The sequence below is a fragment of the Culex quinquefasciatus genome, chromosome 2 (genome assembly GCF_015732765.1).
Source record: "Culex quinquefasciatus strain JHB chromosome 2, VPISU_Cqui_1.0_pri_paternal, whole genome shotgun sequence".
NCBI lineage: Eukaryota > Metazoa > Arthropoda > Insecta > Diptera > Culicidae > Culex > Culex quinquefasciatus.
In genome coordinates, this window is record NC_051862.1 from 188,125,230 (window position 1) to 188,151,998 (window position 26,769).

General features: G+C 34.5%; 1 protein-coding gene across 1 annotated transcript in view; it reads right to left on the bottom strand.

Moving 5' to 3' along the window:
• LOC6035234 (dnaJ protein homolog 1) overlaps nt 1–26,769 on the bottom strand; it is a 79,612-nt gene that overhangs the window by 27,023 nt on the left and 25,820 nt on the right. The window lies entirely within an intron of this gene.

Below are 26,769 nucleotides of genomic sequence, written 5' to 3' on the forward strand. Positions count from 1 at the left end.
AAACCCACTTGAGACCACAAACGAATCGCCGTTGTTCACGACTCACGGCGGCGCGTGTTCTCAATCAAGAGCGCGTGACGCGTGCGGCTCACACACGTGAGCGCAGGAGAGTGGGAGAGAGTGAGAGAGATAAATGGAGAGCGAACAAGATCGGCGGTCGCGATGATCTTGACTTTTTCGGGAAGCTTGTTTGTGTCGCGTCCAGCGAGTAAGCGAGAATTGAGCGTTCGTGAGGAACGATCGTGCAGTGATCATTAGCGGTGAGCGAGGGAAGAACAAATGAGGTGATGAGAGGGTTGAGAGCAGCTGAGTGACAAGTGAGGAAAGGTCGTTTACTCAGCAAATTTGAGAGGTTCTTGTGAGAATTGTTAATACCTTATCAATAATTTTTGTTTTTGATAAATTTTATTCGCTTTTGAAGAAATTTTAAAATTTACGCATCCTTTCTCGATTTTTGCCTGTAATATTTCTTAAAATCTATTTCAATGTACTCCTTCAACTCTTCCCGCTCAAATCAACTCCAGCAAAATTGCATTCAATGCTTCAAACATCTAGGAACCGAATCGACTTCTGCATGGCTTCTCCCCAAGGATTTCCCTTTGCATTCAATCACCAGGCTCTACCTTCCGCTCACCGCAAAAAGTGGGTGGCACTACATCCTGGTAAAGGATTACATTCATCGTACAACGTTGCGCTGAACCAAATCCGAGACCCAAAACCGAGCAGGGAGAAAGGAGGAATAACGTTTCATTCATCGTAATCTTCTTACTATTCACAGACTGGGACGGTGATATTGAACGAAAATTTCGTGAATGGTTGAAGCCTTATGGCTGGAAATGTAGAGGTTGGGAACGGGGAAGCTCAGGTGAGCTGTAGTTTTTTCCCCGAGATCTTGGAAGGATCTCTGGAGAGAGTTATTCAGCCTTTTGAACGATTCGAAGAATATGAATCAAGTGAAATGATTTCAAAAGGGGACATTTCGAAAGTAGAAAAAGGAAAGTATTACTTTTAATACCGCCAAAGATTTTCAAGTATCTAAGTTTTGGTCCCTTCATTTTTTTAATAAAAAGTCTGAGGCAACAAAATGTTCTTGATTTTTTTTAGATGATTTTCAAGACGATTGTAGCGATTACTCTTAATGGTCAAAAATTTGATTAAATTTGCAATTTTTGAAAAGTAGATCAAAAACTGACTTAACACTTTTTTTCCCCTCATTCAAAATATTGCTTGTTTCTTGTTTCTTGTTTCTTGTTTCTTGTTTCTTGTTTCTTGTTTCTTGTTTCTTGTTTCTTGTTTCTTGTTTCTTGTTTCTTGTTTCTTGTTTCTTGTTTCTTGTTTCTTGTTTCTTGTTTCTTGTTTCTTGTTTCTTGTTTCTTGTTTCTTGTTTCTTGTTTCTTGTTTCTTGTTTCTTGTTTCTTGTTTCTTGTTTCTTGTTTCTTGTTTCTTGTTTCTTGTTTCTTGTTTCTTGTTTCTTGTTTCTTGTTTCTTGTTTCTTGTTTCTTGTTTCTTGTTTCTTGTTTCTTGTTTCTTGTTTCTTGTTTCTTGTTTCTTGGAGTGCATAATTGGCAAAGGGAGCGCGTGGTCGTAAAAAAAATATTCGGAGTGAAAAGTGATTTTTTTTTGTGTGTGCCTTTTGTTTCGCATTTTTGTCGTGAATTGTGCGCTGCGAGGAGAAGATTACCCTCCGAAAATGCAGCGTTATCAGTGCATAATTGGCAAAGGGAGCGCGTGGTCGTAAAAAAATATTCGGAGTGAAAAGTGATTTTTTTTTTGTGTGTGCCTTTTGTTTCGCATTTTTGTCGTGAATTGTGCGCTGCGAGGAGAAGATTACCCTCCGAAAATGCAGCGTTATCAGTGCATAATTGGCAAAGGGAGCGCGTGGTCGTAAAAAAATATTCGGAGTGAAAAGTGATTTTTTTTTGTGTGTGCCTTTTGTTTCGCATTTTTGTCGTGAATTGTGCGCTGCGAGGAGAAAATTACCCTCCGAAAATGCAGCGTCATCAGAGCATAATTGGCAAAGGGAGCGCGTGGTCGTAATAAAAAAATATTCGGAGTGAAAAGTGATTTTTTTTGTGTGTGCCTTTTGTTTCGCATTTTTGTCGTGAATGGTGATATAGTTTTCGATAAAAACGATCTAAGTTCGTTAGGTTTATCGCGCGGCAAAATTATTTTGATTCATTAAGAACGTCGTGTGGTGCGCGAGTCTTTTTGTGTTGAAAAGACCTTCCCATAGCTCCGTAGCTCGGAGGGCTCGACGTCGGTTGTTTGTGTGTTAAGCCCTCTCCATAGCATCGTAGCTTGAGAGGCAACGAAAATCAATACCTTATCTAGCTAACAGAAAGAAGATCGGAAGGCACTTGATGATTGAGTTCGTCGCGTCTATTCCGTTGCAAATTCATGAACTAAATGATTATATAATTAAAAATCAGACTACGCTATCATTGCAGCATTGCGTTTAACACCTCATTTTATAAATAAATATTATTTGGTTTTATCTTTCCACAGCCGGCTGTCTAAGATTAAACCATTTCATTTAAAATTTAACAACAGTTAAACGGGAAATGTCTCATCCGCAGCAACCGATTGTTTGCCTTGAGAATAAAATATAATACCTTTCAACAAACACTATGATTTTGGGTCGCATCATCATCTTCTATGATGAATCCTGACCAAACACCCTATCCTACTAACCAATTTTCAGGTTCCTGGCGCTTGTGGGGTGTAAGCACAGAGTAAATCAGCTGCCCTAGTAGCAACCTGCGCTAACTAACATTCCCGTCCCTAAAAATCGAGATCTACAAACTGACATGGCGGGCGCCGTTGGTGGCCAATGACTGCTACCTATTCGCAACTGATCTTGTTTTGGCAATCATGGTGTTTTATCTTTTCAGCGCATTCATACATGCTGTTGATAAGGGAAACACCACTAGATCGTCGAAGCCTATAATCAGTAGTGCTGAAAGGATATTACGGTTCTGTTCAGCAACGGAGGGGCAACCATGGGTGATCTCTCATGCTCATGCTCATGCTCTTGTTTCTTGTTTCTTGTTTCTTGTTTCTTGTTTCTTGTTTCTTGTTTCTTGTTTCTTGTTTCTTGTTTCTTGTTTCTTGTTTCTTGTTTCTTGTTTCTTGTTTCTTGTTTCTTGTTTCTTGTTTCTTGTTTCTTGTTTCTTGTTTCTTGTTTCTTGTTTCTTGTTTCTTGTTTCTTGTTTCTTGTTTCTTGTTTCTTGTTTCTTGTTTCTTGTTTCTTGTTTCTTGTTTCTTGTTTCTTGTTTCTTGTTTCTTGTTTCTTGTTTCTTGTTTCTTGTTTCTTGTTTCTTGTTTCTTGTTTCTTGTTTCTTGTTTCTTGTTTCTTGTTTCTTGTTTCTTGTTTCTTGTTTCTTGTTTCTTGTTTCTTGTTTCTTGTTTCTTGTTTCTTGTTTCTTGTTTCTTGTTTCTTGTTTCTTGTTTCTTGTTTCTTGTTTCTTGTTTCTTGTTTCTTGTTTCTTGTTTCTTGTTTCTTGTTTCTTGTTTCTTGTTTCTTGTTTCTTGTTTCTTGTTTCTTGTTTCTTGTTTCTTGTTTCTTGTTTCTTGTTTCTTGTTTCTTGTTTCTTGTTTCTTGTTTCTTGTTTCTTGTTTCTTGTTTCTTGTTTCTTGTTTCTTGTTTCTTGTTTCTTGTTTCTTGTTTCTTGTTTCTTGTTTCTTGTTTCTTGTTTCTTGTTTCTTGTTTCTTGTTTCTTGTTTCTTGTTTCTTGTTTCTTGTTTCTTGTTTCTTGTTTCTTGTTTCTTGTTTCTTGTTTCTTGTTTCTTGTTTCTTGTTTCTTGTTTCTTGTTTCTTGTTTCTTGTTTCTTGTTTCTTGTTTCTTGTTTAGTTTTTAGTTTTTAGTTTTTAGTTTTTAGTTTTTAGTTTTTAGTTTTTAGTTTTTAGTTTTTAGTTTTTAGTTTTTAGTTTTTAGTTTTTAGTTTTTAGTTTTTAGTTTTTAGTTTTTAGTTTTTAGTTTTTAGTTTTTAGTTTTTAGTTTTTAGTTTTTAGTTTTTAGTTTTTAGTTTTTAGTTTTTAGTTTTTAGTTTTTAGTTTTTAGTTTTTAGTTTTAGTTTTTAGTTTTTAGTTTTTAGTTTTTAGTTTTTAGTTTTTAGTTTTTAGTTTTTAGTTTTTAGTTTTTAGTTTTTAGTTTTTAGTTTTTAGTTTTTAGTTTTTAGTTTTTAGTTTTTAGTTTTTAGTTTTAGTTTTTAGTTTTTAGTTTTTAGTTTTTAGTTTTTAGTTTTTAGTTTTTAGTTTTTAGTTTTTAGTTTTTAGTTTTTAGTTTTTAGTTTTTAGTTTTAGTTTTTAGTTTTTAGTTTTTAGTTTTTAGTTTTTAGTTTTTAGTTTTTAGTTTTTAGTTTTTAGTTTTTAGTTTTTAGTTTTTAGTTTTTAGTTTTTAGTTTTTAGTTTTTAGTTTTTAGTTTTTAGTTTTTAGTTTTTAGTTTTTAGTTTTTAGTTTTTAGTTTTTAGTTTTTAGTTTTTAGTTTTTAGTTTTTAGTTTTTAGTTTTTAGTTTTTAGTTTTTAGTTTTTAGTTTTTAGTTTTTAGTTTTTAGTTTTTAGTTTTTAGTTTTTAGTTTTTAGTTTTTAGTTTTTAGTTTTTAGTTTTTAGTTTTTAGTTTTTAGTTTTTAGTTTTTAGTTTTTAGTTTTTAGTTTTTAGTTTTTAGTTTTTAGTTTTTAGTTTTTAGTTTTTAGTTTTTAGTTTTTAGTTTTTAGTTTTTAGTTTTTAGTTTTTAGTTTTTAGTTTTTAGTTTTTAGTTTTAGTTTTTAGTTTTTAGTTTTTAGTTTTTAGTTTTTAGTTTTTAGTTTTTAGTTTTTAGTTTTTAGTTTTTAGTTTTTAGTTTTTAGTTTTTAGTTTTTAGTTTTTAGTTTTTAGTTTTTAGTTTTTAGTTTTTAGTTTTTAGTTTTTAGTTTTTAGTTTTTAGTTTTTAGTTTTTAGTTTTTAGTTTTTAGTTTTTAGTTTTTAGTTTTTAGTTTTTAGTTTTTAGTTTTTAGTTTTTAGTTTTTAGTTTTTAGTTTTTAGTTTTCAGTTTTTAGTTTTTAGTTTTTAGTTTTAGTTTTTAGTTTTTAGTTTTAGTTTTTAGTTTTTAGTTTTTAGTTTTTAGTTTTTAGTTTTTAGTTTTTAGTTTTTAGTTTTTAGTTTTTAGTTTTTAGTTTTTAGTTTTTAGTTTTTAGTTTTTAGTTTTTAGTTTTTAGTTTTTAGTTTTTAGTTTTTAGTTTTTAGTTTTTAGTTTTTAGTTTTTAGTTTTTAGTTTTTAGTTTTTAGTTTTTAGTTTTTAGTTTTTAGTTTTTAGTTTTTAGTTTTTAGTAATTCTTAGCTATTTTTTCTTGGAATATTGATGAAAATTATTTGACACAATAAAAAAAACTGCTTTTGAAATGTATTGCATCCCATAGACCCTCAATCGATCAAACTGAAAATTATTCGACTCTTGCTGACAAGTTCATCACTCTTGTTGCCTTCAATCCATAAAACAAGAAAAAATATCATCCCCAAATGATTACGCACATCAAACCGAGTACCACTGAACAAAAAAAACACGTTCCACTCCTGGTCCACGGAATCCGAAACGCACTCTCAACGCGTTAATAAATTACCACAATTTATTGTGACATTCGCTGTCGCAATTAATCGTTTTCGCCTGTTTATGGCCAGAGGGCACCTCATCGGCAGCCACCTTCACCAGACGCAGCAGCGGCAGATTTGCTGGTCATTGTTTGAATTTCCTCAATGAAACTAAAAATCGCCGACTCGATTGTCCGATCAGGACATCAACCGTGTTTTCAATTGTTGTCCAGACTGTTATTGGAAGAGTATGAAAAAAATATTCATTTCCAGTAAGTCCACCCCTTTGGCATGGCGCGAAGGTCGTCGTCACTTGCTACAAATTGTGCCTCATTTGTACCGCAAGACCAAACTGGTAACCTCCCCTACCCTCTCCGAAGCCCATTACCATACAGAACCAGCCACGTCGATGACCTCCATCGGCCAAGAATGATCTCTGAGCTGAACCGAAGGCAATCGAATTATTAATTTATTAACGCCAGCGTCCAGTATTTCACACATCACCACGACCACGAATCGCCCGACGGCAGACAGAAGTCCATTTACAGCACACAGAAGGTTCGCTCTGAGGAAGCCCGAGGAAGTTGCTACTTGTTTACCCCACTTTTGGCCAAATCAAGTCCCTTTGCGGTTTACCGACCTGTGCCAACCTGGGCAGTTCAGCAGACCACAATTGTAAGATATAAATCTTGATTTTTGTGACAGCAGTCGGGCTTACGAGAGCGGTGAAAAAAGACTAGCAAAAGGATTCCACTGGCCCGTCATGGCCATGGGGTGCTGCTGCTGCTGCGCGGTTCCTTCGGGAGGACATCCGAGGGAACGCCAGTTCATTGTACTAGCCCTGGTGAGGTATGAGTAGCAGGGCTAGAGAGTCAGAATTTCATTAGCTCTGATTCTCTGAAGATTTCACAACTCGCTAAAAACATCACTCCGTTGATGCATTCTCAAACAAAAACGTTCCAAAAAGTTGGTAGAAAATAAGTCGACTGCGATTCCAGCTATTGAAAATTAAATAGGTGCAACTTCTACTCAAACTTCTCCCAATTTTTGGACTCAGACTTCGATTTGAATTGCACTTAAAGCTACAAAATAGCCAATTTCACGGGGACCATAATCTCAAAACACATTTCACGGACATTTTACGGAACGTGAAAAATGTTTTAATAATCTAGAAAATCTCTATTATTTCTATTTAAAACAATTAATTATAATTTTGAGATTTGCTTCATTTTTGTAAAAATGAACAATGCCTTGAATAGTTTAAAAAGAATAAATTTGAACTCAAAAATATTTCAACATTCTTTCAAAACTTTTTATTCTTGTTTCATTAAAAATTGTTGTGAGTTTTATTTTAACACAATCAGTTCAATTTAAAAAAAATAACAGCGATAGTAATCAGGCCTTCTACAATGTTTGAATATAACTTATTCTTTTGTTGTTTAAGAATTACTTGTGTGGATTTACTATCCTAAGCTGAAATTTAGACTTCCTTTCAACAGCTGATAAATTCAAAGTTGGAAACAGAGTTTGCGATTGTTTAAAGAAGTTAGTAAATCTACTGAAGGAAAAAAGTTACAAAATAACCGTCGAAATAGCCTTTCCTCAATTTGAATTTTGTGAGATTTGCCATTCTTTTAAATATTCGCAGTTCTTCAAAAACTTTAAGAGTTTTTTTTTTCAATTAAAAAAAAATAATATTCTTTCTATATTTTGATTTTATATGAGTTTTCCATTCTTTTGAAAATGAGCAGTGCTTTTAAAAGTATGATGATTTTTTTCAGATTCAAACATGATTAAATATTATTTCAAAATAACTGAATCTTATATAAAAAAATATTCTTGTGAGTTTTGATTTGATTCATTCAAACACGAGCAGATTAAAAAAAGCATGCATAGATATTTTTCAAATACAAATAAAATAAAATATTCCATTGCAATAGTTGATTCTATTCCATAGAAAATATAAACTAGTTTATTCATTCTTTCAAACAAGAGCATTTTTTATTTATTTATTTTTAAACAGTCGATATTTAACAGTAATATCATGTCAAAATTCATGATGCCATGATTTAATTAAATATTAAGAACAGTTTAAACCGTCCGTTCAAAAATTTCGTTTAAAACAGGGATGCTCAAAGTTTTTGGAGACCGGGCCAAATTTGAAGCTCTAATGTGCTTGCATGCCAAATTCGAAAATAAGATGTTTATACAAAAAAAATACGTTATTTTAATTTTAAAGGCTATAAAAAACATCCATCAGCTCAAGTTTTTTTTTTTATGAAACTTCTGTTATTTTTTCATCATCTGCGTTAATTTATATTTTTAAATAGAACACACAAAATGGCAGCTTTATATAAGTATTATTGACTATATTGTTTAAGGTCTTTGGAAAGATGTTTTCAGCTAAATGTATTTTTTTTACTTTCTTTGTACTTAAAAGTTTTCAATAAAATTTAAAAGTTTTTTTATATTTAAAAAATGGAGTCAGAATTTCAACATTTCAACAAAAAAATGTTTAAAAAATGTGTCGAACCCAAAAAGTTGGATTGTCAACATTATTTTCAAAAAATGTAAGATTCGACATAAAAAAAGCCTTCTAGCTTAAAAATATTATTCATGGAAAATTCTCTAAAATTTAAATTATTTTTGAAAGAACCAGAACATGTCCAAAAAGAATAGAGGAATCCGTTTTTAATTGATTTAGCTGATTGCACTAAAATTTCCATAGATTTTTTTGAAGTTTTATGAAAAAAAAAATTTGCCCATAATTTTTCAAGATAATTTTTAATAATAAGGGAAGGAGAGGGTTATCAAAAAAGCTTTATTAAAAACTTGTCACAACTTTATTCCTCCGATTTTAACGTTTTGTCTGCTTAATTCTGAAAGCCTGAATTTCCAAAAATGTTTGATGAAAGTTATTAATTAGTTTTACTTACATGTAAACTGTGTCCTAAAATAAGGATCAACATTTTAATAAATCATTAGTTTTTTATCAACAAAAATTATAAAAACAGTATCAAAAGCTTTAAAATAAAACCTTAATTTTGAAAAAGTATAAAACCGCTTTACAAATGATCAACGGGCCATTTAACATGACTATTCAAAATGGATCCGCCGGCCTCAAAAAAATAACCTCGCGGCCCACGTTTGGCCCGCGGGCCATACTTTGGTCACCCCTGGTTAAAAAGAATCAAGAAGCTACAAAATAACCAGTATCAACATCTCAAAATTCTATAGACAAAACAGAATCGAACACTTGTAAATTGATTTAAATCTGTTTTGCAACATTTATTTGCTTTAAAAGAGAAATAGCAACAAACTTTTACTTCTCCAAAAATGTATTACAAACCGAAAAAGTATGAAATATTTGATGAAAAATGTATTACCAAAATTAAAAAAATAGCTATTATTTGCAGAAACTTGTGTTTTTAGCACCTTTTACACTATTTGCATAATTATATTGCAAATCAGTCAATTAGATATTCAGTAGAGGATAGCTTGCCAGTAGAAATATTTAAAAAATGTGGATACAGTAAAATGAAAAAATTCACTAGTTTCACGCGTTTCGCAAAATCGTGAAAATTGAGCAGAACTATTTTTCTCCAACGTCGTTTTAAAAATACTAACATTCCCTGTCATTCAAACAAGACCTACGTTTCATCATCACAAATAGCAATGCTAAAAAAATAATTGAAGCACTCATTTAAATAATGAAAAGTTCAACATTTATGTAAGAAATGCTAGATTTTTATTTACAATAAAAATAAAAAAAATAAAAAATCAGACTTTCAAGATCTGTTACAAATTTTCAGAAAAAAGATATTATCATTAGAACAGCATTGAGTTTAATTTCACGGGTATTTCAACAAAAATTACCGTAAATCGAAAGTCACCTGGTAAAACCTGCAGATTTGAATTTAATTTAAAAAAAACATTTTTAAAATTTTTAGTAATCCTCAAGTATACTTAATACACACAATGGAAAGTTATTGACTCTTATTCTTAAAACAGTCTTGAATTTCAAATTATTTAACAACTATTTTATCGTTCTATCTTTAAAAAAATATGATAAAAAAATTAATAATATTTTTCTCAAATTAGCAAATTTTCGTAAAAAACAATTTTTCTTTTATGAGTAGTATTCAATTCCAATAACAAAATAATCCAACTTTATGCGTCTGGCGTCGGCAAATGAGGTCAAACGGTTCGGAAATCCTCGCTGAACTAATTCAATTTACACTGGGTGGCCCCAGTTTGCAGCAAATCACCACGCGTTTCCATTTGAACCGATGCCAGTTTGCTGACCCATCACATGAATGGCACCATCACACACACATTGACTGAATTCAATTTGTTGCCAACATCACTGCCCAATTTCCACATGAAAGCCCCGCTCGCAATGAATGGGGCAATTCCCAGCGATGAAAGTTTATCTCAAATTATCTAGTAAAATGGCTCCATTTTCCCATCCATGGAGCATCAAATTGGCATCCCCTCTTCCTTCTTCCTCTCGGTTTTGGCCACTTTTCCGGTCTGGCCGGCTGCCAAGCCAGTGCAAATTTAATAATTTGGCCAACGCTCTCTGTCCTGATGACAAGCGATCCCTGGGTCAGCTGCAGCAATCACAACTTCAATACTATGCACTAACATTTGCTGCATGATGATATGTGACAAGGGCAAACATTCTATCCCCCCCTCTCATCTGAGTTTATTACAATTTTTCATCTCGGAATGCGTGCTAGATCTTTTTTTTTTTTGGAAAATGGACAGAGTTCAGAAATCTGGAACTCGTTGCACTTAGTTTGCTGTGACAGCTTTTTCCGGAGCCAAGTTGGGGGTTTTTGTCTTATTTACGACTCACTTAGGGCAAATTGAAACGGCACTTGGCTCCATTCTCTCGATGTGCACGCTTTTAAGTGCCAGAAACAAAACAGGAGGGAAAAATGTCAGATGCTTGTCATAACTTTGATATTTTTTCGGTGTGATATCATTTTTTTACAGTAATTAAAGTTTGCAATTTCAAAAATATAAAAAGATAAAGTATATAGAATCGATGGAAAATATTAAATATATTGAAAATATTGAAATAAATACTAAATTTTTGTTTGCGTTAAAAACAGTACAAACTTTTCCCACAGTGCAAATCCCATTTCAACCCTCCTTACCCTTCAAAATGTTTTCCTCTTTTTTTGGCATTTGTTTCGACGCCGACGCGCCATCTTCTTCCGGAAGATGGATTCCGACAATAACCCAGTTTTGCGATGACGACAACGCCGAGGACAACACGCCAACACTGACACTGAGGGCGGAAAAGTGCAGGAAAATTCGCGCGCACACAATTTCCCTCTCACACCTCTCGCGAGAAGGTTTTGGTATTGTTTTGAGTTTTTGTTTTTTTTTACACTTTTTTTGTTGTTGCTTTTTCACCAACTGTCGGAGATGGCTCGCAACTGCCACGCGAGCAGAACTTCACGGTTTTTCATTTTAAGTGAAAAATGGCACTCAAACAAATCTGTTGTCACTCGATTGTTCGCGCTGGCTGACAGTGTCACAGCTTTGGGTAGACTTTTCTCTAGGCGGAGGGATTCCTTTTTTCTATTTTGGAAAACCGGAACGAATTTGCAGCTTCACGGAGGAACCTTTTGTGTCTGGCTGATGTCAACTTTGGGCTGACAGCCGCGGACGACAGTGGTTTATCTTACGTAGATTTAGAGGAAAAACGATTTTCAGAAATATTGATTTTTTTTTAAATCACAATCAAATATAAATCTTTATTCAAAGCATCAACAACCTCAACGTCGCACGTGCACCAATAACTCGCGAAAGTGCCCCGCTCAAATTCAATGTCAATGAAAACGGCGGCCCGTGTAGTAGAACCTTCTTCCCCCATTCCGGTGCGTCGCGTCGTTGGCCGTCCTCCGCGGGGCCAGACTTGACACTTGCAGAATAATAAAGCAATAAATTTGTCCGCGCGACTTTTTACAATTCAATTGACGGGCTTTACCCTTTGTCGCGGGGAGATTTTTCTCTGTTCCATTATGGCTGCCAGCGAGTTTTTTCTTGCCATTTTGACGCGTCGACTTTTCAAGATAAACGATCCAATTGATGGGCACACGATGGGTACGAGCTTGGATGATGCCGATGGAGCGTCGCGACGTCCTATGAAAATGGTGGTATTGTTCTGAGGCAGGACAATGTTTGAGGTATTTGGCGAAGGGTTCCAGAAAATGTGGTAATAACTCGATACAGGGTTGTCAGTTCTTCAATATTTTGGACTCGTTAGAAAGTTCTTTCGATTGCTTAACCAACGATGGGTTGGATGATGGATCCGGATATCGTATACATACATTTAAGTGTGATACGGCTTCAAAAAGTACATGAATATCACTTAAGAAGTCATAATTTGAGACAGGTTATCAGATCTTCAATGTTTTGCACTCATAAGAAAGGCCTTTTAATTAACTAATCAACGATGGGTCGGATGATGAATCCGGACATAGTTTACATACATTTCTGTGAGACCCGGCATCAAAAAAGTTCATAAATATCACTTAAGTGGTCATAACTCGAGGCAGGGTTGCCAGATCTTCAATGTTTTGGACTCATTGGAAAGGCCTTTTAACTGCCTAACCAACGATGGGTCGGCTGATGGATCCGGACATAGTTTACATACATTTAGGTGAGATCCGGCTTCAAAAAAGTACATAAATATCACATAAGTGGTCATAACTTGATACAGGGTTGCCAGATCTTTCATGTTTGGACTCTTTGGAAAGGCCTTTTAATTACCTAATCAACGATGGGTCGGATGATGGATCCGGTCATAGTTTACATACATTTCTGTGAGATCCGGCATCAAAAAAGTACATAAAAATCACTTAAGTGGTCATAACTCGAGGCAGGGTTGCCAGATCTTCAATGTTTTGGACTCATTGGAAAGGCCTTTCAATTACCTAACCAACGATGGGTCAGATGGTGGATCCAGACATAGTTTACATAATTTAAGTGAGATCCGGCTTCAAAAAAGTACATAAATATCACTTAAATGGTCATAACTCATAACTCGAGACAGGGTTGCCAGATCTTCAATGTTTTGGACTCATTGAAAAGGCCTTTCAATTACCTAACCAACGATGGGTTTGATGATGGATCCGGCCATCGTTTACATGCATATAATTGAGATCCGGATATTTGTGAAAACACATTTTTATACATAACTTTTGAACTACTTATCGAAACTTCAAACAATTCAATAGCGATGTATGGGACCCTAAACCAAGTCGAATGCAACTGGTTCGATCAAAATCGGTTCAGCCAGTGCTGAGAAAACTCAGTGTGAATTTTGGTCACATACATACATACACACACACAGACATTTGTTCAGTTTTCGATTCTGAGTCGATATGTATACATGAAGGTGGGTCTAGGAGCTTTTCATAAAAAGTTCATTTTCAGAGCAGGATAATAGCCTTACCTCAGTGAGGAAGGCAAAATAGTATTTTTGCAATTCCGTCGTGAAACTACTTAACTTTTCCTGTCATTCTTGAACGACGAATAACGAATAACAGAATCGAATTGCAACACTTTTCAAAATAAATGCTGAAAAGTTCTACTTTTCAGCACTCAAATGGATGCTGAAAAGTTGAACTTTTCAGCACTTTTTTTGAAAAGTAACACTTTTCAACATTTTTTTGATTTAAACGATTTATTGACAAAATACATGAAAATTTGACATAAAATTTCACTCAGTGTGTGTTTTTTTTGGAATTGCAAACAATGTTGTATGGAACTCGTTGCAAAACTTGATTTTTTCAGCACACTTCGTATTTATCCAACTCGGTGAACCTCGTTGGATAAATGTACGACTCGTGCTGAAAAAATCCTCTTTTTGCAACTTGTTGCATAAACAACTATTTTGCAACGAGTCGAACTTTTTTTTAATCCCTTTGAAATAGATTGTTTTCAGGCAAGCTATGTTGAAATTTCAACATTTTTTAATAAATCTAGTGACTGGTTCAAAAATATAACATGTTCAAACAACTCCATTAATTATTTAAGTTTTATTCATTCTCACCTTTCAAATAAATATTCGGATTTGGGAAAATGGTTCTAGATTTGTTGAGAATAGTTCCACGGAGTGTTTTTGCTGATAATATTGTAGAATATTTGAAAAAATACAAACAACAATAAAAATTGCAGGTAAGACTAATCATACAATATCAAATGAACCCAGTAGCGACCACCACTTTGCCGTGAAGACCACCACAATGAAGTCCATATAAAATATTGTCCATTATTTTCCTCAATCGCGCGTGTGGCAAAAGCTCCCCCCCCCCCAACCCACCTTCTTTTGAAGTAATGCCGCCGTTGCGAAAGCTCGCGATTTATCAATCGCGTAATCCGCTCGTTTTACACGCAGTTTCTCTCCCCCTCTCCCCACCACCCTCCTTTTCCTGGCTGAATATATGAAAAGGTTTTACCCCTTTTTATCATTTACATTTGCTGACCACGCGGCGGCCAAGAATGAAAAATGTTTCTGACGGTGGCGGCGGCGGCGGCACACGTTAAGTTGAGTTAAGTGAAGGTGCAAAAAAGTGTAAGCCAAGCTGGGACCATCAGAGGCAGCTGCTGTGATATAAAGCGCGAGTCAATGGGGGTAAAAATAGACAAATGAGTCTTGTTTATGCCGCCGACAGAATCCGTATGTCGGGTGTCAATTTTTAACGATCATGAAGGAATAATTAGCATTTTTATTAATAAATTGATGATTGAGAAGGACTAGCGGTGACGCATTGGTAGAGGCGGACAATGTGGTAACAAGGATTTCTCTTTTGTTGTGTTTACCAATTTGTTTGGTATGATAAGAATTAAAAAAAAAACTTTAAATTTAAAATTTTCCGACGACATTTTTTTAAAGACTGCAAAAAAAAATCTTTTTCGCTAATGTGCGTTTTACTCGTACATAAAAAAAACACGCGCTTAATTTTCAAGCAAAATAATTTGAATTAATAATTGGGGCCTTGGAACTTAGAAGAAAATAATTTTACACTGTCTTGGCTCTTAATTATTAAAAAAAATACTTTTTTGTAACGTATTTGAGTGCATGCTTTATGAAAAAATCATGTGGATCGAATGTGACAAGGTATATCATATTTCAATTGTGAGAAATTTATATTGAAATGACAAATAATTTATTCAAAAAAGTATTTGATTTTTTTGATTAGTCAAAAACAAGTTTAACTTCAGTTTTTAATTTAAAATCAAATTTGCTTAAAGTACTCTAAAATTGCTCCGTTTTCAAGATATAGCCACTTAAAGTTTTATTTCAATTTAAATAATTGTCCATGATTGTCCATTTCAAAAAAAAAAAAAACATTTTTTTACAAAAGGTTCAGAAAACTTCCAATAAAATTGCCTAAGAGACATTGAAGCATTGCCGAGCTTCCGTGGCCGTGAGGTTACGGATTTCACCTTGTAAGCGGAAGGTGATGGGTTCGATTCCTGTCTGGCTCGGCAAAGTCAGATCCCTTCAAAGAGTAATTCTACTCACTGGGAATACTGACCAGTAGGGGATGGGTTTCGACTAGCGGCGTGCTGGGTTTCCAATCCAGAGGTCGTGAGTTCGATTCTCGTACCGGGATGATGATTTAAATTAAAAAAAAAGATTGGACCTTTGGTTGCTTAAATACAGCGAATAAAAGAAAAAGAAACAAAACAATTGATGTTATTGAAAGTTACATCCAAATATTCCAACATTTTTAATCCCAATATCTTAGCATCTAACAGTCCAATTTTCAATTAAAAAAAAAATGAAACATTTCGTCGCCGTCGTGCTAACTTGTCGTACGTGCATTTTGGGCCAAATTGAGTTAAGAACGCCATTTTGTGCATCTCACAATGCCGCATCTTTTGACCTTCACAGATCCCCAACATTCGATTTCAATCCTAAGATATTCAATGAAAACCAAAAAAGCCCCGAAAATATTTGTCACTATTCATATAAAAGTAGCTTCAATCTTGTCGTGCTATCTTGTCACTCCCTGAAAGTTGATGGAAGTGCGACAAAAGGCCAAAGGGATTTCAGGTCAGGATGCGTTTGACGCACGTACAAGCTAGATTACCGTAAACATTTGTAATTATAACTCGGGACTCCAGCAACCAACTTCAATCAAACTTCGGGACAATGCACAGAATGGTCAGTAGGGTGGTCCAAATCCGGACTTTTTTGGGGCTACCCCCTGAAATCAAAGATTGACCCATCACTAGGCTAAATTCCAAATTTGAGCTCATTCTGACCACGGGAACCCCTCCCTCCAATCGCTTAAAGTTTGTATGGGAAAAATCGTCAAAATGTATGGAGAAAAGCAACTGTTTTACTTTTTTACCTGTAGAAGGCGCCATAATTATCCGATTCTTACCATTTCTTAAATGTAGAACCTTCATTAAATTTAGAACAACTTTCCCGAAGACACCATATTTTTAGGATTTTTTCCCGCGAAGTTATTAGCGCCCAAAACTGACCCTTTTTTGCGCGGCCAGCTGTAAGGGGCTACCTAACAACGATGTTTATTTCCAATTCGTACACGCACGTGCTCTCTCTCAGGTTCAAACTCTCTCACGAGCTTGCCTGCCTGCCTGCCTGCCTGTTTGCCTACAAGCTCGCGCTCTGTTTCTCTGCTTGGACTTTTGTCGTCGTCGTCGTTTTCGTTTGCTATCCGCTGCGCTGCGTTCCTGGCATGTTTATTATAAACTAAAATAGTAGGATTCTTTTGAGATATAAAAATTAATGTAATATGTGATCAACAAAACAAAAAAAAAACACAGCAATAGATATCATATTATAAGAGCGTGTGAGAGAGAATACAAATTTGATGAATTAGTTCATCCATGAATCGTTATCTGTTCTGATCCAAACCTAATTGCAAACGTTTTGGATTTAAATTTATCTGCTTTTGTTACAAGAAATACCATGCAGTTTTTTTTAGATAAAAAGGAAGGAATTTTCTTTAGATTTTTTTTTAAACTGAATCCAAACGAGTATCTTAAAGGAAGGCCGCAACTGCAAGATCTGAAGGTAGTTAACGATTGTGCAGAAAGAGATGTTCCCTGAATCGAAAAATTTACAGGTAAACTGACAAAAAATGATAAACAGTTGCAATATTTGTTGCAGGTGGTCTAGGAAAACAGAAAGAAACTTCCAGAAAGAATAAAAAAATAATTTTAGAGAGTATGAATGAAAATTCGCAGCAATAATTGTAAAATTGCCTTGATTTGTTCTGATTTGTACTAAAGTATATTTTTGTTAAAGCAAACTACCTAAAGGAACAACATTCGTATTACCTGAAGATTTTTTTTAAATAATTGAATCATTATCATGTTTCTTTAGCATATACGAAAAACTGCGTGTAATGCTTGGAAAAACAAACAAACCCTGTTCTCATGACATTTGCTGTAATTTTTTAACTGAGCCTAAGCTGTCATTTCTTTAAACTATTTTTTTCAGCGCAGTTTTTTTTTAATTTTTGACAAAGTTTAAGACTTAATATGGTGAATATATCTCAAAACAATCCTGCTATTTTAGTTGAAAATCATAATAAACATGCAAGAAACGCAGCGCAGCGAATAGCAAACAAAAACGACGACGACGACAAAAGTCCAAGCAGAGAAACAGCGCGCGCTTGTAGGTAAACAGGCAGGCAGGCAGGCAGGCAAGCTCGTGAGAGAGTTTGAACCTGAGAGAGAGCACGTGCGTGTACGAATTGGAAATAAACATCGTTGTTAGGTAGCCCCTTACAGCTGGCCGCGCAAAAAGGGTCAGTTTTGGGCGCTAATAACTTCGCGGGAAAAAATCCTAAAAATATGGTGTCTTCGGGAAAGTTGTTCTAAATTTAATGAAGGTTCTACATTTAAGAAATGGTAAGAATCGGATAATTATGGCGCCTTCTACAGGTAAAAAAGTAAAACAGTTGCTTTTCTCCATACATTTTGACGATTTTTCCCATACAAACTTTAAGCGATTGGAGGGAGGGGTTCCCGTGGTCAGAATGAGCTCAAATTTGGAATTTAGCCTAGTGATGGGTCAATCTTTGATTTCAGGGGGTAGCCCCAAAAAAGTCCAGATTTGGACCACCCTAATGGTCAGCCAAACAAAACGTGTTTGTTATTGTTTACATTGTGTGCTCTCGTTTTTGTTTATTCAAGGTCAATCATTAGAACGCGTTTTTCTCGGAACGTCAAAATGACGGGTGCGACAAGATAGCACGACGACGTTGATTTGTTAAATTTCATGATATCATCGAAAAAAATATGTTGAAGGTGTGGGAGTCAAGACTAGCATTTCAAAAGGGTCTTTTTCTTTTATGGTTGCAATTTTAATTTTTCATTAAAAAGTGAAATAAAAAAAATTACCTAAATTTCTATTTTATCGAAAAAACACATTTGTTATCAAAAAATAAAAAAAAAAACAAAAGTAGAGGTTTTTTGTCCCATAAAAAAAATCAAAAACTACGAATTCTGTCACAGCTGCCAACATTGTATGGAGACTTGTATGAGTGAACCGAAATGACGTTTTTGGACAAAGAGAAAGCCCCACAAAGTAAAAAAAATACCAGTAGGAAACCAGTGTTTTTATTTAAGATTGGCAAAAACTTAAAAAGGAAAACACGAGCAAAGAAAAAATTAATTTGTTCATTTTTTGTTTTCAACTTTTTTGAAAGTTGATTTGAACTTTATAAGCAAACTGGCAGCAGGCTTGGCCAAATGGTTACGCTGATCATGATCACACCCAAACGTCGGTCGCATGATTGTGATGCATGGCGGCATGAAAGTATATCAGAATATGCATGAAAACTGTCCTCATGCATTTTTTGCGATATAGGGGTATGACATTTTTGCCCGTTACCGACAATTATCGACATTACCGACGGCTTTTTGGTTGTATTTCACAAAAAAAACCTTTAACAGAACGAGGATTGAACCACCAACTTCTTGGTTATTGATCTGACACGCTACCACCGCGCCATGGACGCTTGATGAAATGTGAGTGAAAGAGCACCAACATATTTTTTCTCTCTCGAGTGTTGCTCGGGAACGGGCCAGCATTATATGTGTTAGTGAGAACTGCAGATCGCTGAAATTTTTACACGCGGGCAAAAATGACCTACGGGCTTGCTGCAAAAAATGTCATAAAATGTGACATTTTCTGCAGCAAATCCACTGTTGCAGATTTTGAGATATATTTTTCCTTTGGGTGCATGGGTTCGATTCCCATCTGCTCCAACCATCCATCGAATGGGGAAGTAAAAAATCGGTGCCGGCCTTGGTTGTTGTTAGGCCGTTAAGTCGTTCAAGGTGTGGGAGTCGTCTCCCTACTATAGAGACAAACAACACATTCAACTAAGCCGGATCCGGTGGAATGGTCGTCAGTTCGAACCCTGATGTGGAAGGTTCCTTGGGGTAAAAAGAGGTTTGGGTGCTCATTGAAGCCTTTGGACTCCTAGGTTCGAGCAGAAACTTGCAATAGAGACCACAAAAATCCTGAGGGTCGTTAAAGTGGATGGTTTGATTTGAAACTAACTGAAATTCTCTTGGAAGTTATTTCAAATAATATACTGCTAAAAAGATTACATAACGCAAAACTATCACGTTTAATAAACATAAGAAAAATATTTTGTAAAACACTTAATGCAAATTAAAACTTTTTTTAAAAATTCAGGTTAATAGCTATAGCCATTCTTCACATACCTCCATGAACTGCAACCAACTCATTCACGTCTTGCTCTTTCATTCTCTAGCTCACCCATTCAGAGTGCACAAATCTGTAATCCAGATTATGCGCATGCAATTTGGCTTAATTTTCCACTCGGTTGAAGCGCCGCAGCCTCAGAATCCTTTCTCTATGGGAAGTGGTTTGAAAAAAAGATTCTGGCTGCTGCTTTCAGCAGCTTATCTCGCTGCATCCTCGATGTGAATCGCACTTTTCAGTTCTTTGAAAGTTAGGGTAGATGGACCTTGATTGCACTTTTCTGCTACTTTGAGGACGAGCAGTTAGTCCGAGGTGAAATTTGATCCAGTTACCCCCCAAAAGCTAGCCGGAAAATTGTAATAAGGAAATGGAATGCTTTTTGTCAACACTGCTGCACAATCGCATCCAGTTGCTGACCGTGTTCTGTAAAACACTGACGAGTACAGAGATTCGCCTGAGTGTGATGCAAAGAATTTGCATTTTTAAATTAAGTTGATTTAAGCTAAATGAGTACAGCGCGTTCTGGTGGTGGGCAATGCTTTTCACAAGCAAATTTTTCTTCAAAGAACACAACCCAACAGAAGGGGAAAGGTCCTGAACCACAAGCCCTGGGTTGGTTGCGGGTTCACGAACCAGACTCGTGCGGTTATGCTGCCATCTTTTTTGCTCCTTTCCGTAAGATATGATAGCGCGAGCGAAATTCCTAACCAAAAACTCGGAAAAAGACGAAAAAATAGCGCAAAGTGCGCAGGCAGGAGCGGGGGACACAGTTTTGATAATTAATTTGAGCTGGAACGCAAAAAATGCCTTGCGGTTAAACAGCTTGCCCGGCCATGTTTACATTCGACTTAATGAGTTTGTTCAACGGAAGGGTGGAGGGGGTGTCCTAGTGGAGAGTTTGAGCGCTACCGCAAGTAACTGATACTGATCATTAACCCTTCGTGGTTCAGAATTACACGAATTTGCATAAATATAAAATTTTACCAATTTTTTGTCTCCGCTAATACAAACTTACTGTTTTATTTTATTTTGTGTGAACTACGTGTTATTTATCAATTCATTAATTACATTTTAAATAACTACTGGCGCTTAAAGGGAAAATTTCATAGTTGCAATTATGGAAAATAATTCATAAACCTTCTCTTCGCTATTTAAAGTTCCACTTCACTAAAATGAGGAGACATTTCGGCGACAATTTACTATTAATTTTCGAAACGTCCTCAAGATCATGTTTTTAAGTTATGATGATATATTGACAGCTTATGCACAATGCAAAGTCAACAGCGTTATAGTTATAGAAATTTTTGGTAAATAATTCAATATTTAATCTGTAGTGAATAAGAATATAATAAAATGCATCATGATTTAATTTTCTTCAAGATATTTTGAATTAAGCCATTTCTACCATGATTAGCGAAAATAAACTTAATTAGCGCTGTCTACCGACGGTTGCACTCCAACTGGCTAACTATAATTAAATAGCCAGAAAGTATTAGCTGAATGGCGGCGAAAAAAGCTCAAGCTTCTATCCTTTCTCGTAGCAGGAATCTTAAAACGACGCTACAAATCGTCCTGTCGTCCAATTTCGTCCAGACGCGAACGCCCGAAACTGTACACTTTCATTGCTGCTCTATTTCGTCTTTAATTTTAATTCCACCCACCATCTGGCCTGGCCAGCGAACTTCTCGGAACGAATGTCAGTCTTGTGTATTTTTATTTCGTTTTCTGGCTGCTGCAGGAGCAACTGCAGCCGTCGGGTGACAGAATGAAAACAAATTAAATTTTATAATAATAAATTGAGATTTAATTAAGCAGCTCCGAAACAGAGCGAATTTATATCCTCCCAACGAGAAAGTCACATTAAATGAAATCAATTATCTCGAGAAGGGACGTCACACGATGCGAAAGGATCCAGGTTGCGGGAAAAAGTTTTAATGATACTGTCCTGCGAAGCCAACAAACCCCCGAAGGGGGGCAGCAGGTCCTCGTCAGTTTGCACTGAAAGGGACACCACCCCGTCATGCGTTTCCAGATAAGCTTCTTTTTCCAATTAAATTTTTTACCTTTGCTCCCGGCCCGCAGCAGACAGATGATGGAAAAGTTCGGAAAACTCAGTCACAACCAGCCACAGGTGGAAAATGTGCTCGACTGCTACCCTGCTGGGATGGAGTGGGAAATCGTACACAAAGAGTATCCTTTCGACGAGACAGATTGCTCGTTTCCAGTAACGATATTGATTTGTTGTGCTGGGAGCTACTTCTGAAGTAAGTCAATTTAATGGCGGCTAGTTATGTAGTGATACGCAGCATTCAGGATGGAAAAGGGTTTTTTATTTATATTTCTTGCTTGATAACATACGAAACTTATTTATCGAAAATAATTTTTTGGTTAGAATTTCAAATTATCGCGTCTAATTTTAATTATTTAAATGATAACAGTACAAACATCGACTGATTCGTTTTTGTTTGTCATATATTTAAAAAAAACTTTCAAGGTAATTTCGAACGTTCTTTGACTTTCAAGCCAAGGCAAACAAAACCATTTGAAAGCTTCTACGTTAAAATGTTAATCTCGAAAAACATTGTTTTTACTTTACTGTACATTTTAATTTGACAAAAAAAAAACAAAATATCGTAAACCGGAACGACTTTGAAAGAATATCAATTTATCAAATCGAATGTTTTTTTTAGGTCCTACAGTCGACTCTCTGGTTGTCAATATCCAAAGGAACAATGCAAAATGAAGACTCGATTGAAATTTGTTTTTTCTTGCTGACCAGCTATAGGAGAGAATCATGGCAACGTCCAGCAAACAAAAACAAATAAATGTCAAACACCTTTCAAAGCTTCGTTTCTCAAAGAAAAAAGTCTATGCAAGCCATGAGAAAGTAAAATTATTGACAACCGGAATAGATATTTAAAGCAAATAGAATCCAAGGTACCGTCGAGGAAGAGATCCTTCAAGCAAGAGAAAATATCGAGGAATAAAGACAATCGAAGTATGCAGTTTGAAAGGACTGAAGAATTCATCGGTACATGGAGCATTATTGATAACGAGAAGATCGACAGCCAGAGAGTCGACTGTATAAACAATTTTTTTTATTTTTTTGGCAAAATGGCGGTTACAAAAACACACTTAAAGCAAAAAATGAAAAAAAATGTTTGCAATAATGCTGAGCAGTTCCCTCAGATTTCGGTCATTCCATTTTTTTTGTATTTTTTAATCCAACTGAAACTTTTTTGGTGCTTTCGGTATGCCAATAGAAGCCATTTTGCATCATTAGTTTGTCCATATAATTATCCATACAAATTTGGCAGCTGTTCATGCAAAAATGATCTATGAAAATTCAAAAATCTGTATCTTTTGAAGGAACTATTTGATCGATTTGATGTCTTCGGCAAAGTTGTAGGTATGGATAACGACTACACTGAAAAAAAAAATTCTACATGGTAAAAAAAATTGGTGATTTTTTATTTAATTTTTCGTCACTAAAACTTGATTTGCAAAAAACACTATTTTGATTTTTTTCATTTTCTGGTAAGTTTAAGAGGACATCAGATGTTAACTTTTCAGAAATTTCCAGGTAGTGCAAAAAATCTTTGACCGAGTTATGATTTTTTTAATGAGTACTGATTTTTTCAAAAAATGGAAACATTGGTCGCAAAAATTTTCCAACTTCATTTTTCGATGTAAAATGTAATTTGCAATCAAAAAGTACTTCAGTGAAATTTTGATAATGTGCACCATTTTCAAGTTAAACAAGTGCACTAATTTAAAAAAAAAATGAAAAACTAAACGACTGTTTTCAAAAAAGTCACCTGAAAATGGACTTAACTAAAAAACGATGCACTTTATCAAAATGTAGTTGAAAAATTTTTGCGACCAATGTTTCGATTTTTAAAAAAATCAGTATTCATTAAAAAAAATCATAATACGGTCAAAAAATTTACACAACATGGAAATTTCTGAAAAGTTGGCATTTGATGTCCTCTAAAACATATAAAAAAATAAAAATAGTGTTTTTTTGCAAATCAACTTTAAGTGACAAAAAGTTAAATAAAAAATCACCATTTTTTTACCGTGTATCATTTTATTCAGTGTAGTTCATATCCATACCTACAACTTTGCCGAAGACACTAAATCGATCAAAAAATTCCTTTAAAAGATAATTGAATTATCACATATCATTTTTGTATGGACAGCTGCCAAATTTGTAAATTATATGGACAAACTAATGATGCAAAATGACTTCTTTGGGCATACCGAAGGCACCAAAAAAGTTTCATGCGGATTAAAAAATACAGAAATTAAAATTAAAGAAAAAAGACCGATTCCGTAGTGAAAACCGGAAGTGGATTTTATTTGTATTTTTTGATTTGGCTCAAACTTTCCCTATGACCAAATAAGCTATTTTGTGTCGTTGGTTCACCAATACAAGTTTCCATACAATTTTGACTGCTGTCCATGCAAAAATGGTATGTAAATATTCAAACAACTGTAACTTTTGAGTGAATTTTCGGATCATATTGGTGTCTTCGGCAAAGTTAACGGTATTGTTAAAGACTATTGAGAAAAAAATAGGTACACGGTAAAAAATTGCAGATTTTTAATCAACCTTTTTTTCACTAAAACTCAATTTCCCAAATCATATATTTTTTTTTATTTTCGAGATTTTTTGATATGCTTCAGGGGACAAAAATCCGCAACTTTTGAGCCATAGAGAAACATGGTCAAAAAATCTGCCGCTGAGTTATGATTTTTTGAAAAAAATGTTATTTTTGGAAAAAAAATCGAAGCTTCATGCAAAAACAAGTTTGACATTATTTTTTAAAGACAAAATGGAATTTGCAATCAAAAAGAACTTTACAGATTTTTTGATAAAGGTCTCTGTTTTCAAAATATAGAAACCAAAAGTCTGATTTTAGCGAAATATATGCAGTTTTTTGATTTTTAAAAATAGTGACCATGAGTGACCATTTCTAATTTTTTTTTTTTTTTTTTGAAAGGTTCATGATATTTGCTATAAAATTGTCTAAGAAACATTGAAGATTGGACCTCGGGTTGCTGAGATAGAACCGCTTTAAGAAAAAGAAACACGAAAATTAAAGTTTTCTAAATCTCATCAAAACAACCAACCATTTTCTAATGACGATATCTCAGCAACTAATGGTCCGATTCTTAATGTTAAAACATGAAACATTCGTGAAATTTTTCGATCTTTTCGAAAAAAAAATTTTTTGAAAATTTTTCAATCAAGACAAGCATTTTAAATGGGCGCTTTATTCAATATTTGGCCCTTTTAAAATGTTAGTCTTGATTTAAAAATTTTCAAAATATTTTTTTCGAAAAGATCGAAAAATTTCACGAATGTTTCATGCACTATTATTGAAAATCGAACCATTAATTGCTGAGATATCGACGTTAGAAAATGGTGGGTTGTTTTGGTGAGATTTTGAAAACTTCAATTTTCGTGTTTCTTTTCTTAAAGCGGCTCTAACTCAGCAACCCACGGTCCAATATTCAATGTCTCTTTGACAATTCTATAGAAAATTTTCTGAACTTTAAAAAAAATATTTTTAGAAATGGTCACTCATGGTCACTATTTTTAAAAAATTCAAAAACTGCAAATATTTCGCCAAAATCAAACTTTCGGTGGCTATATCTTGAAAACGGACCCCTTTATCAAAAAATCTGTAAAGTTCTTTTTGATTGCAAATTCAATTTTGCATTAAAAATAATGTCAAACTTGTTTTTGCATGAAACTTCGTTTTTTTCCAAAAATCAATATGTTTTCAAAAATTCAAAACTCGGCGGCAGATTTTTTGACCATGTTGTTCTATGGCTCAAAAGTTGCGGATTTTTGTCCCCTAAAACACATAAAAAAATCTCGAAAATAAAAAAATACATATTTTGGTAAATTGAGTTTTAGTGACAAAAAAGTTGATTAAAATTCTGCAATTTTTTTCCGTGTACCTATTTTTTTCTCAATTGTCCTCAACAATACCTATAACTTTGCCGAAGACACCAAATTGATCAGAAAATTCAGTCAAAAGTTACAGCTGTTTGAATATTTACATACTATTTTTGTATGGACAGCAGCCAAAATTGTATGGAGACTTGTATGGGTGAACCAATGACGCAAAATAGCTTATTTGGTCATAGGGAAGGCCCCCACAAAGTTTGAGTCAAATAAAAAATTACAAAAAATAAAAATGGTCGAAATCGGCCGATTTCGTTGAGAGTTGCTCGAATGTTCTTTTTTTTTGCTGAAAAAAAAGTTTGGGCATTGATTTTTAGGTCAACTTTGAAAACGAGGAGGGGACACATCAGCTTTGATAATCAATAGTCTAAAGCTGAGACCACTTAATAATTCTTCAGGAGATTTATAATTTTTAAACATTCACAAATTAGTTACTTAAAATTATTTTCAAGGTTCATGTTACTTAGTGTTGGCAAGTTCAAGGTGTCAATAAATCTAATTTTAAAATTACAAATAATATCAAACTATAAATGAAATTTTGAACTGGCCCTATGTAGATCCCAATGTAGTATCCAAATTTTTTCAAATAAAAAAATGAATTTACAGGATTAAAAACCTTCAAATTCAACTTTCAGACGATTCCACTCGTTATCAATTCAATCATCTTCTTATAGTTAAGAAATGGAGGCTAAAATATAAGATTACATAAAATACAAAAAAATGCACTTTTCATTTTTTTTTATGTTCTTCGATATTTAATGTTCGCCAAAAAGACAAAAATGATGCCATAAGAAAAAACGAATTTGAATTTAAAATATTTCTATAAGGGATAACCGTGCATGAACCACTACAGCAGCAAACTATAATTAATTTATGCTAAACGGCAAGATTTTTTTCCCCCACTCACACGGATGCTGCTCGATCGCAAAAACCACTGAACGCGTTGAGGAAGGAAAGTTCGAAGAGAAGGACCTTGAGCTGGGTTCGCGGCGTCAGTCACAAACGACGACCCTGCGTTGGACGGCGATTCGATCGGCGTGAGTCACCCCCGGCCACAATGTCTACGCGGGACAGACAAACTTCACTCACAGACATAGATGTAAGCAGAGTCGCAGAAGAATTAAAAAAAAATCTCGCCAATCGCTTAATCATCGGAACTTGTTTTGCTTAATTCTTCCTGACTTTGGGTGGCCGCAAACACCGGTGAGGCGAGTTTTTTTCTTGTTATGCAGATTGTTTACACGTTTATTTTTTGTTGTATTTTTTTCGATAAGAATAATGTTTAAAAAAATATTTAAAAAAGAAGTTCAACGACCTGCCCGCATAATTGTCTAAGTGTGATAAATTAGCAACACTCACTAAACGGCAACAGGTTGTTAAATTTGAACATTGGTGCTAAACCTTCTCAATGATTTACACGGTCCCGGCGCTTCTGTCACATTACACTGCTCACCAAACACACACACACGTGTGTGTGAA